This window comes from Rhinatrema bivittatum, chromosome 8 (assembly GCF_901001135.1).
Source record: "Rhinatrema bivittatum chromosome 8, aRhiBiv1.1, whole genome shotgun sequence".
Taxonomy (NCBI): Eukaryota; Metazoa; Chordata; class Amphibia; order Gymnophiona; family Rhinatrematidae; genus Rhinatrema; species Rhinatrema bivittatum.
The window spans coordinates 239,574,571-239,593,275 of record NC_042622.1 but is presented as its reverse complement, the minus strand read 5'-3'; positions in this window follow the sequence as shown (position 1 = coordinate 239,593,275).

Here is an 18,705-nt window from a genome sequence, read left to right as displayed (position 1 = left end):
CCTGGATTTTCATGCTCAAGAAGCTCCTTAAGATGGCGTGGTAATTTGAAATTATGTTGTCTTGGTTTGTCTCTATTTCTTTTGCATTATTTCAGATTAATTGCTCTTTTTTCCTTCCTGGGTCCTCCCTTTTCTTATAATTAGTTGGAGGAAGATGCTGGAATATAATCTATTATTTTTTCCTTTTTTTTTTTTTGTCAATATGATGTTGATATGTACTTGATTCGGCATTTCTCTCCTTTTTCTGATACAAGTATTCTTGTGTTTAAATTCATAAATAGAGTGAAACAAAAAAAGTAGTTCTCCTGAACTTGGAGAATAAACATTATGGTGTATTAGAAACCTTCTCTTTACCCTTATCTTGTGTTTTAGAACATTCTTCACTTTGCAGATCTCTGTGGACTTGTGGCAGGAGATTGGTACTTCGTTGTAAAATAAACGTGGACAGAGTTTATCACTTATACAAGAGGAGTGACATTCTGCAATTGATGATCCAGATGAATAGCTGTTCATTCATGCTTCACTTGAGGCTTTGATGTTGAAGAAGAGTCGGAAAGCAAAATAGTCAACATCTGTGGCTCTTCTCCATTTGGATTGATTATGTTGTCCTTCAGAATTTTTGTCACAGGAGGAAGCACTATATCCTTTGTTTCCTTTTAGAGTGCTTCTTTAGTGACTGATTTGTGTGCAGACCACTTGTATCGCTGTTGTACTGTGTCGATTGAGCTGCTCTCGGCACCATGGCCCCTAACTTCTGCGCTGATGTAGGTTTTTTTGGGGCAGAAGTGGGTTCTCTCTTTGCTGATAGATGTGGTGTTGGCACCAAATTGCCACTTCTTGGCATTGAAGGCACCGTGTCTTCTGCACCAACCATTCTGTTGGTGTCATCAGTGCATGGCTTCTGTGCAGAACATAATCTCCCTCTATATTCTTCCACGCTATACCTCAGTTGTGCCAAATCATCCTTGTTACTCAAAACTGTAGATATTTTATTTGGATGACAGGTATTTGATTTTCCTGATATTTAGTCTTTAGACTGTGCCCCGTCTTCCTCAGAAATAGCACATTTGTACTTTTTCTTATCCCCATTTTACCTGTCTTTCGATATTAGACGACCATGTCTGAGCTTAAGGTCCCAACAGGAATGTGTTGGGGAGAACATGTTGCCACAAGCTCTGCATGTGTCTGAATTGTGGTTCAGAACGAGACATTGATATGCTTATTTTATGGCCACACTTCTTACATAACTTAAATGGTGCTTTACTGTTTGTTTTTTTCAGTGAGTCTTCACTAGGTTTTCTTATTTTCAATAACTATGTCATGGTAATTAGATCCCTGCCCCCCCCCCCCCTTTTTTTTTTTTTAACATAACCAGTGAGGAGACATACCCAATTGTCCATGAAGTGGATATTTTTAAGATGGAGGCAAGGGTGAGGCAGCAACCTAGCCAAGTCAACCACTCATGAGTAGCAAAATTCTAGCAGATTCCTGAGCTAAACGTGATACCAGAGTCAGCACCATCAGATGACTCATCCAGCTGTGTGGCTATGTTGGCTGGTTGACCACTGTGGAAAAAACAAATCAGAACTACTTATTTTTGTCACTCAGTGCACAGTTAAGCTGAGACTTTGTTGCTGGAGGAGATGGCCAAGGCTACTAGCCTAGCTAGATTTCAGCAAGCTCCCCGAGACAAAGTCTATAAACAATTAGCCACTGCTTATGCCAGGGAATGAGCAGCAAAACATGGATAGACACTAGGTTCTGCCAGATACTTGTGACCTAGATTAGCCACTGGTGGAAACAGGATGTTCGAATGGATTGAGCTTTGGTCAGATTCTGCATGCCCTAATATTTATAGGCATTTGATATGCTACCTTTTCCTAGTGGCAGGAGCTAAGCAGGAAATAATTAAACAAAAGAGTGGGAATAATATTCTGATCCAGAATAAAATTAGAGAGGGAAAATATAAACTGTAAACTGCAGATGAGAGCCGATTCATTTCATCTCCTGCTGCAATACAGCAGACACTACTCACTGCCCATTAACCAGCTATACTGATCCCAAGCTTTCCTGAATTCTGCTACTACAAGTGAGAGACCAAGTTATACAGTTGCCCTCATTTCTGTAATGAAAGGAGAAACTTCCTTATCTGTTAATTTCCTTCCCTGACAAGTGGGTTATTTCTCTCTTCAAGCAGACAACACTGTTTTCCTGTGTGCCAGCACAGCCATTACTTAGGATGTGGTGCTATCAGCAGGAATCCAGTATCCTTACAAAGCTTCAGGTCAGACCCATCAGTTGAACAATAATCAGATGTCAATCAGAAAACTGAGAAGTTTCCCTGCAACCTGAGACAGATGGAAAGAAGGAACAAAGGAAGTGAACTGCAAAGGCAAGTCAAGATTAAAACATTTTCAACCAGAAAATAAAAATAAATCTTAGAGTTCAGGGCCAACTCCTTGTCTAGCCCTTCCTGAAGGAAAGCTAAGATACATGAAACTGCAACTCGCCAGGGAGACTCTGCCCTGTACTTGCAGAAGTGCTCAAACAGTCACCAGACTCGAATGTAAGTCAAGAAACTGGACCATTTCAGGGACTTCAGCAGTGTGTAAATTACCACTAAGAATACACCTTCCTGCAGTGCCGTTTCCACTCAAGAGACAGGCTTTAAGACAGAATAGAGCTGGATCGTCCATATCCCCAGGCCCCTGAGCCAGGAGACCCTGCACTCTCAGTAGGTGAAAGGGTCGGTCCACCTGGAGTCGGATAAATTCCACATACCGTGGCTTGTGCGGCCAGTCTGGAGCCACTAGAATGATTGTTTTCCAGCTCTATCCGCCGTAGCATTCTACCTATCAGTGCCCATGGAGGGAAGGCATACAGAAGTTCCCCTTTCAACCAGGGCATCAATCCCAATTGACTCCTGCTCTCTATCAATTGAAAATGGCTAACTTTGTGTTCCGCTAGGTCTCCGTTAAGTCCACGTGAGGGTGACCCCCACCTGTGACAAGTACTGCGATAAACTGCCAAACTCACCTCCCATTCCCCGGTTTCTAGTAAAGTTGAGAAAGAGGGCCTGGACATTCTCCAGGCCAGCGATGAATACCACTGAAAGCTGGAGAATCTTTGTTGCCCATGGGAAAAGGAGCAACATCTCTGCCAAGACTCTGCAATTCCTCGTTCCCATTGAATGGTGCTATCTGAGAGGACTCAAATGGCCCATCCCTAAAGCAGTGAGAGGAAATGGAGGAGAGCCAGACAAATCACCCTGATCTCCAACCTGTTAATGTACCTGGAGGCTCCTCTGGAGATCCTGACAATGAATCCTCCACCACGAGAGGCTCATGTCATTCATGACTAAAGTTCAATCTGGCATGGCTAGGCTGTTTTCCCTTGGCAAGTGAGTGGGAGTCAGCCACCAGAGAGGTGACTGGTGGACTACCGGGCTCAGAGGAAGACAAACTTCATAATCCTGCAACTGTGGACACCACTGAGTTAGGAGTGATGCCTGGAGAGGGCGCATATGAGCTCTGGCCTATGGAACCAAGACCAGAAACACTGCCATCAGACAAGAGCATTTGTAGATAGTCCCACACAGAAGGAATGGAGACTTTCAGGAAACCATGAATCTGACTAAGTATTTTGCACTGATTACTGTAATGCCCTTCTACTAGGATTACCCCACACCACAATAAAACCACTACAGGTATTACAAAACACAGCTGCAAGAATTTTAACCGGTAAAAGTAAAAGAGACCATATCACCAAAACCCTAATTGAACTACACTGGCTACCCATTGAACAAAGAATTCAATACAAGACTCTTTGCACCATACATAAATTAATACACAATGAAAAGGCAGAATGGCTGAACACAGCCCTTCACGTACACATCCCTAATAGAAACTTGAGATCAGCAAACAAAGCTCTACTAACTATTCCTTCAGTAAAAACAGCCAGACTAACTCAAGTAAGGGATAGGGCCCTATCCCTGGCAGGACCTATAATATGGAACACAATGCCTTTAGAAATCAGAACACAAAGAGACATCAAAGCATTCAAAAAAAGTTTAAAAACATGGCTATTTAAGCAAGCATACCACAAAGGGAATGAAGAGTAGAATCCAGGGAATTGTATGATGCAGTCCGAAGAACTCCCACACACACACACACATCAGCTTACTCGAATGGTGTGTGTGTGTGTGTGTGTGTATATTTTATTTTACTTTACCTCCATCAGATTGCAACAACGGAGGACAAGACTTAAGTGTTAATTTATCTTATAGCTGATATACTTAAAGCAGACATGACTTATCACAACTACTAAGTAATATTTAATACGAAACTATGTTACAGTATTTGATGGCACCTGTTTAGTTAATATAACTCAACACATTTAAGTTTGAAATTATGTGCCTTATTGTGAACCGTTGTGACGGCAACTAGCTTAACGACGGTATAGAAAAGATTTTAAATAAAATAAAAAAATGTCGTCCGTGAGGAACACCTGCTCCACCTGTGTGTCAAACCGCATCCCTAGATATGCCAGGAATTGCATGGGCTGTAGGGAACTTTTGGCGAAATTGACAACCCAGCCCAAACTTTCAAAAAAATTTACCAGTTGACGAGTCACATGTTCTGCCTCGTCACGAGCTGGTGCCCATATTAACCAATCAGAGAGATGGATGTACCGTAATTCCCTCATGTCGGACACCATGACCATCATCTTGGTGAAAACCCATGGTGTAGTCATGAGACCGAAGGGCAATGCTCGGAACTGTAGAAGTTCTCAGAGCACACAAAACCATAGGTACTGTTGATCCCTGTCCCAAATGGGAATATGGAAACAGACTTCCAACTGGTCCAGGGAGCACAGGAACACTCCCCCTGCTGAACCACAACCAGAATGGACCTCAGAATTTCCATATGGAAACATGGAGCCTGAAGACAGCGGTTCATGCCTTTGCGATCCAGGATGAGCCAGAAAGCCCCATCCTTTTTGGGTACCATGAAGTAAATACCATGGGTACCATGAAGTAAATACCATGAAGTAAATACCATTGGGTACCATGAAGTAAATACCATGAATTGTTATAATGTAACTGTATGCTCTGTATCTCTTGTTGATTGGTTAATTGTATATTCTACTTAGTTCATTGTAAACCGAATTGATTTGATTTGTATCAAGAAATTCGGTATATAAAAGCCTTAATAAATAAATAAATAAATAAATAAATGGAATAACGACCTCAGCCCCCTTCCAATAGGGGCACTGGAACTACTGCCTGCAAGAGCTGCAGTTTCAGGAGGGTCTTGTCAACCGTCCTCTGCTTGGCTGAGCAGAGCAAGGGGAGACTATGAAGATTTCTCAAATGGAGCAGTGTATATCCAAGATGTAGCCAGTACAAATGATCCCCAACACCCACTGATGGGTCATTATGTGTTTCCACTCCCTGTAGAACTCCTGTAGGTGGCCTCCTACAGGCATCATGAGAGGTGGAACCTCAGGAACTAGCCCTACCGGCTCCTGAAAAGGAGCAGGCATCTCTTTGTCTTCTGGCTCAATAAAAGGACTGACCTGGCCTCTGGAACTCCAATACATAGCAGAGGTGGTACCAAAATATTGCCTACGGGTCTGATACTGTCAGACCTGGAATTGTCCGCAACCTCTACCAGCTCTGTAGAAGGAGCACCCCTTAACTTCTGCGAAGCGCTAGGGCTTATGATCACCAAGGTTCTTAATGAGCTGGTCTAGATCCTCCTCAAACAGCAGTCTGCCCTTAAAATGCAATTTCCCCAGCCAAGTTTTAGACCAAGAATCAGCTGCCCAATTGCGTAGCCACAAGAGTTGACGCACCATGCTGAAATGGCCGCAAATCAGGCGGAATTCTGTAACATATCATACAAAGCACCCACCCAAAAGACTGCAGGGGACTCCATCCTGGCCACTTCCTCGCTCTCTGGAAGCTGTTGGACCCAGCAGAAATCCCAGACTAGAACTGAGAAGATAAGAAATTTGCACCCTCATTGCTGAAGAGAAACAAGCTTCTCGGGGGAGGGGGGCTCCATTTTTCTGTCCTGTGAATCCTTTAGGGATGCACTCCCCCTCCACAGGGATAGAGGTACCCCTGCTCTCAGCTGTGACTAGCAATGGCACCTGAAAAATCCTCTGCAGTACAATATGCATGAGGTTGACATCTCTCAGGCCCAATGGAGGAGACTCCCATTCTGCCAACATCTCCTCCACTTCTGGATAGAGCAGGAAGGCGGTAGTGGTTTTACGCTTACCTTTAATAATGGATTCCCCCACTGGAGCCCCCTAAGGGTTAGATTCTTCCAGTCTAAGATGCACAACCACCTAATCAATCAAGAACTATATCTTATCGCAGTGGATAGTCGAATCATTCTTAGGGCCAGGGGGAATCTCCCTCTCCTCTAGGGCTATTGAGCTCTCCGTGTCCCCAGACTCGTCTGCGCCTCAGAGAGCCCCACTGCTTCGATGGTTGGCCACAGTCTCTTGGTGGGAACTGGGGGGGGGGGGGGGGAGGAACTGATCCAAGACCTTTTGGGGACCTCAAGGTACTTATCCTGCTGTGTAAAGGTACAAAAAGCCTTGTGCAAAAAAATGACAGAATTCTGGCAAAAAGTCACCCCAGGGCAGACATAGATATATCTACCGGCAAAGGCCCCACTGAAGGAATCGGCACCAAAACCAGAGTCTTATCTAGCTCTTCACTTGTTTCCAGTACTGACCCAGAATCTGGGCCCAATCACACAGGAGAGTCTAAGATGGCCACCATCGCTGGAGACTGCCTCTCAGAGGTCTGTGCACCAAAAACGAGGCAGGCAGGGAAGCGAGCAGTAAGTCTGCCTTCGAGCAATGTCCATGCGTTTCCCCCAAGCAGGCATACTCCAGCCAGACTAGTCCCTTTTCAGAGTGGGATATACCCAAATTCCCCTAAACCGAGCAGAGAACCTGAAAGACCAGCTCGTAACACAATCTCTCTATACCGTGCTGCCTCCTGTGCCTGAAAATCCAGTCCATTATGTCTGGTGAAAGCGTGAAGACCATGGCACCGCTCGATAGAGCTGTAGAGACAGTCCTCCCAGGAAGCTGCCTGCGCCCGGGTAGAACACACATACATTCCCTCTGGAATCTGCCATCCTTTATGTATATATGCTGATATGATTGCTTCTTTTAGCCACATGCAATTGTGGCCTTAGAGGGTTTACTTCATTGCGTTGCTCCACTAAACATGAAGAGCTGATTTGATCTCCTAGAACCCATAATGACTGTGCTCCCTGAATAAAAGATTCCTTGAAGTACCATCAGTAAAACTAGCTAGGTTAGACTTTACAAAAAAGCGTGCCTCCTCAGTCATAGGCCCTACACTCTGGAATTTCCTCCCTGACACTTTAAGGCTCCTGACCAATTCCAAAGAATTCAAGAAGAAATTTAAACCTACTTGTGTAGCTTGGCTTTTACAAAATTAGCGCCTGGCTGAGCAACTCTTTCCCCATGTTGTTGCAAGATATTGCATCTCCTGCCTTGTCATGAAATGTTATTTTATACCTTTTATGCTGTATCGACAAATTGTTGTTTTATATTTTATGTATGCTTTTTATTGGAAACCGCTCCAATCTACCTCTATCGAAGAAGCGGTATACAAAAAATTTTAAATCAAAAAAGTCAGGCGAACAATCAATAAATGAAGCTCCCCTGCGTGCAGCGTTGTTGCATCTAAACGTCAGAATGTGAGGAGCTCCTCAGCCTGGCTAAGACGAAATGGAGAGACAACCTTCAGCAAAAAAAGTGGCACCGTACGCAGTGAGATCCTGTCATCCGAACCTGAAAGAAAAGATCTATACGTGATAAGGCATGAAGTTCAGAAATCATGATAAAATTACCACCAAGACAACTGCTTTCAAAGTAAGATCCGTCAGAGATGCATTTCTTAAAAGGCTCAAATGGGGCTCCACACAGAACCCCAAGGACCACATTAAGGTTCCAAGAAGGGCACATTCTGTGGACTGGAGGACGCAATGCATCACACCCTTAAGAAACAGAATCACATCTGGATGAAAAGCCAGATGCGTCCCCTGAACCTTACCTTGAAACACCCTAAAGCTGCCACCTACACTCATAGTGAGTTATAAGTCAGACCTTTTACTAGACCCTTTAGTAAAATGGTCCAAATATGAGACCCTGTCACACACAGGGTCAAGATTTTCCTCCAAACACTCACCACACTCTGACATAAACCAGTGAAGTGAATGGTTCCCTGGCTTGAAGCAACAAAATAACTGCCTCCAAGTAACCTTTCCAACGTAACCGCCTCCATTCAAATCCAGGCCGCAACACAAAAGCGATCCGTCCAATCTGATTGGCCCTTGATGAAGTAATCCCTGCAGATGTCCTAGCCTTAGGGCCCCATCCACTGTGAGATTTACAAGATCTGCAAACAATGGCTGGTGCAGCCAATCCAGTGCCACTATAACACTCTTCCTGGGTCTCTCTCTATTATAACACTCTGCCTGTGAAAGGCCTTGGGGAAAAACATAACAGGATCCCCGTCGGCCATGGAAGGACTAGAGCATCGAATCCCTAGGAGCCGACCTCTTGCTGGTGACTGAAGAACCAGGTTGCCTTGGCCGTGAAGCTATCAGGTCTAGCTGGGGACAACCCCATCTGACCCGAATGGGATCCATGGCCTCTGTAGACAGCTCCCATTCTCCTGGCTGATATAGTCTGCCTACACATTGTCCAATCTGGCTACATGAGATGCCACCTGTCCCGCTAAGTTCTGTTCCATCCAGAGAAAAAGCTCCTGGGCCTCCTGAGCCACCATGCAACTCTTTGTCCCACTATGGCAATTGATATACACCACTGTTGTTGCATTGTCTGAGAAAAGTCATACTGCCCCATCTTGCACTTACGGAAGAACATAGCGCAACACCATGCGACCCACCCTAATCTCTAACCAATTAATAGACCATAATGCTTCCATTGTTTGACCACTGACCTTGACAAATACCCCCCCCCCCCCCATCCCTTGGGGCTGGCATTAGTAGTCACCTGCACCAAGACCGGAATTTCTAACTCCAAGCCTCTCTCCAAATTGGGACGAGAAACCACCACAAGAGAGACTAGAGCTGAAGTTTCCCTGACAGTGGATTCCACTGGGACAAAAGCAATCTCTGAAGGGGCCACATGTGAGCAAATGCCCATGGAACTAAATCCAGCATTGACATCATAGAACCCAGAACCTGCAAATAATCTCAGGCCCTGGGTAGCAAAAGCTCAAGAAACTAATGGACCTGAGCCTGCAACAGGGGCGGATTGGCCTATCGGGAGATCGGGCATCCCCCGGTGGGCCGATCGCTCCAGTCACGTGGTCTGCCGTGCGCTGCCGTGACAGAGCCGCGCTCGGCAGACCACGTGATGTGTCCTGGGCCGGCCTGGGCGGCGAATACCTGGGCCGGTCCGACATCGTGAATCCGCTGCTGGCCTGCAACCTCGTTACGCTGAAGTGAGGAACAGGTGGCCTTGTGCTTAAGGAAAGATTCTGGTGAAGAAAGTTCCTCTTCCTTCAGTTTCCATCCCACAAATATAGCCAGAACCATATGTCTCCAAGAATTCCCCCCCGCCCCCCCCACCCAAGAAGCAACAGCAGGGTAGCTGTAGCATCCTCCCTTGCAGCAATCCAAAATGGCCACTGTTGCCAACATCATCTAGTCTTCTCAAGAGTCACAAGCAGCAGATAGCTGCTGCTGACCCCAAGTGACAGCTGTGGCAGACCGGAAGTCTCCCGAAAGTCCTTCCTCACCGCCCTTGCACAAGCACAGAGAGCAGACGAACCCACCATTGCCCTGCAGTCACCACAGGCCGCATAGCCCTTCCCACACCACGGCCAGCTTGAACCTAAACGCTGCATGGGAACAGAAGCAACAAATATGCCTGAATCATTTTCTCACCCTCCTTGCAGTTAAAATTTCTTCACTAGTTCCCACACCACGGAAAACTTACTGCACAAGGTCCTTAGTTGTCCAATGGCACCAAGCAGCTGCCAGCACTGCCTCTGCTTTTTTTTTTTTTTTTGTTTTTTAGATTTCATTAAAGTGTCCACACCTCCAAAACAGTGACAGAAATTAGAAAATAATTTCCTTTAGCCGATCTTGCTCTGGCGAGAACTGGAGCTTCCAAAAAGAGAGTAGGAGGGAGCCAGTGCCACTGACTATCAAACCCTCCTAAAGGTTCAGGCAGAAGTGAAAGAAGGAGCACTGACTCCCCTGCTTGCCCTGCTTTAGTAGGGGGATCATCCTCCACAGCATCTAGCACTGCTGGGAGCAATTTTCCTCTCAATTTCTTAGTTTATTTTTTTAAATTCCAGGCTGTATGTAGGTTTTACTTCTCTACCATCTGCTTGAGACAGAGAAATACTGAGAGACTGTAGATGGGACTCTTATGTAGCAGTGGCTGAAAAGGAGAAATTACTTACTTGATAATTTCCTTTCCTCTAAGGAAGGCAGGCCAATCCACAGCAGTGGGTTATGCACTAAAACCAGCCGATGGAGATTAAGTAATGCTGACTTGCTAACGGCACAGGACTATATGTCAGTGACATCCGCCTACCAGTATCTCTAGTAAAGCCAAACTATGGATAAACTGATTATACTTGAACATGACTATTCATAGTCAACCACTCATGCTTCCAACCAACTAGGAAACATTGAGCTCAGCAAAAAAGGTTCACATCAACTAATGGTAGGGGCTGGTTATGTCACTTACCAATCCTTCAAAATGAATGAACAGAAAACACTTCATCGTCTAAATATAAACAGACAAAGCAAAAGCAAGTAAGCAGCCCAGAGTGGTGGTGGATTGGGCTGCCTGTCTTAGAGGAAAGGAAATTATCAGGTAAGTAATAATTTCTTCTGCCTCTGCACTCAGGCAGACTAATCTACATTCGTGGAATGTACCAGAACTACTCCCGAAAAGGGCGGGAAGCTGCCTGCAGTCCTATCAACACCATATGCCCAAAAGCTATATCCTCCTGAGTCCTAACATCCAAGCTTGGAGAAAGTGTGTAAGGAGGATCACTTCACTGCTTGGCAGATCTCAAAGGGAAACAAATGAAGCTTTGCCCACAAACAGCCTGAGCTCTAATGGAATGCACCCTGACCTGTATAGGTAATGGGACATCTGCATCCACATGGGTGAAAAGTCATCACAGCCGCCTAACAGGCTATAGTCACCCATATCGCTGGATCACCTCGTTTATCTCCACCATGGAACAGTCGATCAGGCTTCCTGAAAGAGTGAGTAATCTTCAAGTATCGCACTACATACCATTTGACATCCAAAGCATGCAATAGACTATAATCATGTTCATCTCTATCTCTATCCAGCGTGGGCAGGGAAACAGACTGATTCAAATGAAACTTCGAAACTACTTTTGGCAAAAAGGAAGGTACAGTCCCCGGAGTCATTTGTAGAAACTGCTCATGGCAAGAAAGCTTGCAGCTCGGAGACCCTTCCTGCGGAACAGATTAAAAACGCAAAGACCAGATTAAGGTCCCAAAGAGGCACCGGGAGCTGCAAGGGAGGACATAGATGCTTTATTCCCTTCAAAAAACCTGGACATATTTGGATGGGAAGACAGGGATCTACAACTGACCCACCCCTATAGCAAGTGAGAGCTGCTACCTGCATCTTTAGAGTGTTTAATGCCAAGCCTTTAACCAAATGTTCCTGCAAAAATTACAGAATCAGTGGAATTTCAACTTTAAGAGGATGAGAACCTTGCTCCTCACACCAGCTCTGGAACACTCTCCAAACCCTAACATAAGCTAGAGATATAGAAAATTTCCTGATCTGGTGCAAATTGGAAATCACAGCAGAATAACCATGCTTCAGCAACAGAGCCCTCTCAAGAGCCAAACCGTAAGACAAAACCGACCTGGATCATTATGGAGTATGGGCCCTTGATGCAATAGATCCTTCCTGGCTGTCCACCACTAGCCTCTGAAGATCGGCATACCATGGCCTCTAGGGCCAATCTGGAACCACTGGAAGTACAGTTTCAGTGTGACTTGCAATATTCCGAATGATTCTGCCTATCATTGGCCATGGCAGAAAGGATTAACATACCCCGCTCCACACCCAAACCTGAACAAGAGCATCTATGCCCAGCACGCGCAGATCCCTTCTGCAGCAGTAGAACCGTGGTACGTTTGCATTATTGGAGCTTGCTAGTAAATCTAGGTACTGGTGACCCCAGCACATCACTGAGTTGAAATGCCTTGTCTGCCAACTCTCATTCTCCTGGGTCCAAGACCTGCCTGCTGAGGAAGTCAGCGCTTGCATTATCCTTCTCGGCAATGTGGGAGGCAGATATATTCTACTGACCTCGCACTACCAACTCTTAACAGTGAGCCTCCTAATCCCGATGGCTTGCATCTGCCGTGAGCAATAACCAGTCCTGTATTTCCAAGCAAAACCCCTTACTGAGATGATCTGCTTGTAACCACCACTCTAACTGGACACTCACGTCCAATGGCAAGTGGAGTCTCACTGTGTATTTCTGTGGATTCCACTGGAAGAGCAATGCATGCTGAAGGGGCCGCATGTGTGCCTCGCCCAGGGAATTAGGTCCAATGTGGCTGCCATTGATTTCAGTACATGCAGGTAAGACAGCACTGTTGAGTGAATAGTCGGTCTCAGGGCCTAACGTGAGTAACTAATTTCTGAATGCAATGCTCCGGTAGAAACATATAGTCTTGCTCTATATTGAATCGCATGCCAAGATACTCTAAAATCTGAGATGGCTGTAAACTGCTCTTGAATAAGTTTATCACCTAGCCTAGCTCCTGAAGCAAGGAGATCGCCTTGCGAGATGCCAATTGACTCTCCTCTGCACTTTTGGCCCAAATCAACCAGTCTTCCAGATATGGATAGACCAGAATGCCCTGCTTGTGCAGAGACTCCACTATCACCATCATGACCTTGGGGAAAGTACTGATTGCAGCAGCTAGACTGAAGGGCAGTGCTTGAAATTGATAATGACGTACCAGAACAGCGATGCATAGGAAAAGATGTTCCTGGTAAATGGGAATATGTGGATAGGCCTACTTCAGGTTGAGAGATGTGAGAAATTCCTGTTTGTACAGCCATTATTGTAGAACATAGTTTCCATTCTGAAACGAGTCACACACAAATGTCGAGTGACTCCCTTCAGATCCAGGATGGGCCAAAAGGACCCCTCTTCCTTTTTGGGGAGGACAAAATAAATGGAATAGCGCCCTGTATTTTCTTGTAATCTGGGAATTACGGCCATCAAATGCAAAAGCCTCCTTAACATAGTCTTCACTGCCACTCTTCTGTAGAAAGCTGCACGGAGAGACCATACATGCATCCAGAAGAATTCAGAGAAATTCTAGAGCATAGCTGTCCTTTACCACTTCTGGGACCCATTGGCCCCACCTTTGAAACAAGTGAAATAAACACCTGCCTATCTCCTGATCCAGTAGGTGAGCCTCCATAATGTCATTGTGAAGATTGAAGTGCTCCGGCCCCATAGCCCACATCCTTATGAGGCTTCTTAGGCTAAAAGGACCGATCTTCCTAAGGGATGAGACCTTTAAGTAGTTGCTCCTTTGTAAGGACGAAACCAATGTGAATCTCTGGAGCAGCCCTTTGCTCCAAAAGGATGTGCCGTCCCCTTCTTGTCCTCCGGCAATAGAGGAACCTTGGATTCACCCCAGCTATTTGCCTTCAACTCACTTCCGAATAACAAAGAACCCTTAAAGGGAAACCTTGTGAAATTGACTTGGAAATAGTGTCTGCCGGCCAATTTCACTGCCACAACTTGTGCCTAGCTGCTATAATGGCAACCACCCCTCTAGCGGCCATCCGTACCAAGCCAATGCGAATCCAGTTTCATCACCAATCTGCCATCAGACCTCACTCCTTGCATCTCTTGAGATGCAAACTAGCCTGAGTCACCCGGCAGCTGCAAGAAGCAATTTGCAAATTCATTGCCATGGCCTCAAAGGCCTATTTAAGGATAGCCTCAATCCTCCTATCTTAAATATCTTTTAGAGGTGCCCCTCCTTCCACCAGGATGGTGGTTCATTTGGTAACAACATATACCAAGGCATCCATCTTTGAGAATTGCAACTATTCGGTTGCCTTTGGATCTAAAGGGAACAAAGCCACTGAAGCACATCCCCCTTTAAAACAAGACCATGGAGCATTCACACAAGGTCAATTACCTCTTGAAATGGATCCAGGAGGTGAAAAAAAAAAAAAAAAGGAAAATTTGTTCTTACCTGATAATTTTCATTCCTGTAGGACCACAGATCAGTCCAGTGAAATGGGTTTATACATCCCTACCAGCAGATGGAGGCAGAGAACAAACATTTAGGCACTGCTGCGTATTCAAGAGTGCTACCTGCAGACCTCAGTATTGACCTGTACTAAAGCCAAGATGACCAAACTAACAGACTAATAAACTAACACACCCCAACAAACAATGGGCGAGCAGAGAACCAGTTGGAGCCCCCTAGAACTAGGACCCCTTGATGAACACTGAGAAATACTGAGGAATTGCAGGGGGCACTGGGGTTTATGATGCAGTGTCAGCGAAGCTTTTCTCTGTCTCCATCTGCTAGCAAGGGGGAATGAACCCAGGAGTCTGGACTGATCCGGGTAAGTACAGGGAAATATCTATATCTATAGATATACTCTCACTATTCTACACATGAGTGTATACTGCTGCTTCAACCACATCCAGAAACAAGGAAGTCTTTCGATAGAAGGGGATGGGTCTGTGGACTGATCTGTGGTACTACAGGAATGAAAATTATCTGGTAAGAACAAATTTTCCTTTCCTGTTCGTATCTCAGATCAGTTCAGACAAGTGGGATGTACCCAAGCTCCCCTAAACTGGGCAGGAATCCGAAAGACCTGTGTGCAACACACTTTCCCCAAAAGTCACCTCCTCCGGTGCCCACACATCCAGGCAGTAATGCCTGGAGAAAGTGTGCAGAGAAGACCATGTTGCTGCTCGACAAATCTCCTGCGGAAATATGAACTGACACTCTGCCTAAGACATTGCCTGTGCCCTAGTAGAATGCACCCACAACCCTTCTGGAACTGACATGCCCTTACAGATGTAAGCTGTACTGATTGCCTCTCTCAACCATCTTGCAATTGTGGCCTTGCAAGCCTTACTGCTCTTTTTCGCCCCACGAAACAAGACAAAAAGATGATAGGACCTCTGTAAAGGATTAGTGACCTTAAGGTTCCGCAAAAGAATCCTCCGAACATCTAACAAGTGCAATTCCCTTGCCATAGGAGCCTCGTGATCCAACCTCAAAAAGGCCAGAAGTTCCACCGTCTGGTTAAGAAAAGACGAAACCACTTTAGGCAGAAAGGAAGGCACCGTTCGCAACACCCCATCCTCTGAAATCCTTAAAGGATCTACATGACAAAGGTTACAGTTCTGAAGTAATTCTAGTGGAACAGATAGCCACCAGGAAAACCGCCTTCAAGGTTAGGTCCTTCAAGGAAGTCTGTCTAACTGGTTCAAAGAGAGAACCACACAGAACTCTAAGAACCAAGTTAAGGTTCCACTTTGGACAAACCTTCCAGAGCGGAAGACGCAGATGCTAAGCCCCTCTCAAGAAACGCATTACAGCCGGATGGGCTGCCAGTGTCCTTCCCCGTACCTTACCTCGAAGGCAACTTAAGGCTGTCACTTGAACCCGAAGGGAATTATACGCCAAGCCCTTAGCCAATCCCCTCTGTAAGAAGGATAACACTTGCAGAACATCCACCTTCAAAGGCTGCAAGTTTTCTGTAAGCACCAGGACTCAAAGGTTCTCTAAAACCTGGACATAAACCAGAGAAGTGAATGACTTTCTCGCGAGAAGCAAAGGAAAAACATGCCATACTGGGTCAGACCAAGGGTCCATCAAGCCCAGCATCCTGTTTCCAACAGTGGCCAATCCAGGCCTAAGAACCTGGCAAGTACCCAAAAACTAAGTCTATTCCATGTTACTGTTGTTAGTAATAGTAATAACAAGTTTCGAGTAACCTTTCATGCAGAGCCGCCACCTTTCAAAAGCCAAGCCACTAGACAGAAGTGATCCACCCTGTCTGAAAATATGGGCCCCTGCCACAGTAACCCTGGCAAATGAGCCAAGTGCATGGGCCTGTCCACGGCCAGGTAAACCAGATCCGCAAATCACGGATGACACAGCCACTCGGGAGCTACCAAAATCACCTTGCCTGGATGAAGTGCAATGCGCTGCAACATGGGGAAACACATACAGCAACAGGTCTGAACGAGAGGATCAATACCCTCGAAGCCGATCTCTCACTGGTGCCTGACGAAGCGAACCACCTTCGTGTCCCTGGGTATCGCCATGAGGTCTAATTCTGGCCTGCCCCACCTGGACTGGATTAGGGTTAAGGCCTCCACCAACAACTCTCACTCCCCGGATTCCAAACATTGTCTGCTGAGGTAATCTGCCTGCACGTTGTCTACCCCAGCTATGTGCGCTGCCGCTATTCTTGACAGATGACTCTCCAACCACAGGAACAGATTCTGTGCCTCCAGGGCTACCTGACGACTCTTCGTGCCACCCTGATGATTGATGTACGCTACCATCGTCACATTGTCAGAAAACACCTGCACTGATTTTCCCTGAATGAGTGGGAGAAACACCACCAAGGCCTTGTGAATAGCTCTGGTCTCCAAACGATTGATGGATCAGGACACCTCCTCTGGTGACCACAGCTCCTGGGCCGATCTGCCTTATCAAATCGTCCCCCATCCTTTGAGGCCAACATCCATGGTCATCACCACCCACCCTCTCTCCATATTGCTTCAGGACAGCCACCATGAGAGACTGGACCTGGCATACCCTGGAAGCAGCAAAGGAAGCTGAAATTCCTCCAAAAGTGGATTCCACCTGGACAACAGAGCCCTCTGCATTAGCCACATATGAGTAAAGGCCCATGGAACTAACTCCAGTGTAGAAGCCATAGAACCCAGGACCTGCAAATAGTCCCAGACCCGGGGCACTGCCAGCCGCAGAAGACTGAGTACCTGACTCTGCACCCTGACAATTCTTTCCGTGGTTAGATACACTTTCCCTAACCAGGTATCAAATCGAGCCCCTAGGTACTCCAAAGACTGGGATGGTTCCAAATGACTCTTCACTATGTTCTTCACCCAGCCCAAAGAGTCCATCACTCGTCGCAATGACAGACAATACTCTACTTCCAATTTTTCCCAGATGACCCAAATGTCTAGGTACGGATGGACCAGGATTCCCTCTCTCCTGAGAGCAGCCGCCACTATTACCATCACCTTCGTGAACATCCACGGAGCAGTCGCCAACCCAAAAGGGAGGGCCAAAATTGGAAATGCTCCTCCAGGACCATGAACCTCAGGAATCTCTGATGATTGTCCCTTATGGGAATGTGGAGATAGGCATCTGTCAGAGCCAAAGACACCAGAAACTCTCCTTTGCAAACCGCCACTATCACAGTCTGCAACGTTTCCATCTGAAAACGTGGCACCTGAAGGGCAACATTGACCTTCTACAGGTGCAAGATGGGTTGAAAGGTCCCTTTCTTCTTGGGCACCAGGAAATAAATGGAGTACTTTCCCTGCCGCCTTCTCCTGAGGAGGCACTGGAACGATTGCTTGCAGAAGCTGCAACTTTTGCAAGTTGTCCTGTACCATTTACCGCTTGGCACAGGAAACACAGTGGAAGATCACAAAAGTGTTCCTGAACGGCCACAAACATTCTAAAGCATAGCCATCTTGCACCACATCCAGCACCTACTAGTCTGTTGTGACCCTAGTCCACTCCTCGTAAAAAAGGGACAGCCTTCCTCTGATCTTTGTTGGGGAGGAGCAGACCCATTTGCCTTCATTGGGCACCCTTACTTCAGCATCCCCATTGGGCGCCACTGTGGAGATAGATGTTGCGCTAGAATGGACTGCTGCCTGTTTGAGTTCTCCTTTTGCAGTGCAGCCACGAAGCTTAATTGAAATCGCCTCGCATCTCAAAAACGAGCCCACAGTGGAAAGGGCTTCTTGGCAGTTTTCCTGTCCTCTGGCACCTTATTTCCCTTTGACTCTCCTAACTGCTCCAGCAATTGCTCTAGGTCCTCTCCGAATAGCAGCTTGCCCTTAAAGAGAAGGTTACCCAGCTGTGCTTTCAACCACACACTCAAGGACCAATTCTGCAACCACAGAAGAAGTTTCTGAGCCACCACTGTCCAAACCATATTTGTGGCTTACATGCGAACCATGTCGTACAAGGCATCCGTCACATACACAATTCCTGCTTCCAAACAGGCAGCTTGAACAGCCTCACTAGACACACCCACCATCCTCTCATGAGCCTTCTGAGCCCAGCACAAACATCAAGCTGCTGCAAACAGCCACCAGAAGACTTAAGGCCAAAACCTCAATCTCTTCAGCAAAATTTCCAGTTTCCGATCCTGCACATCCTTCAACGCGGCTGCACCTGCCACCAGTATGGTCATCTTCCTAGTCACCGCTGACACGGCCGCATCCACGTTAGGAATTTTCCTTGACTCTAAGGTCTGTTCCGTCAAGGGATACAGTTTAGCCATTGCCCAGGCAACCTTGAGTCCCGCCTTGGGAGACTCCCACTCCAT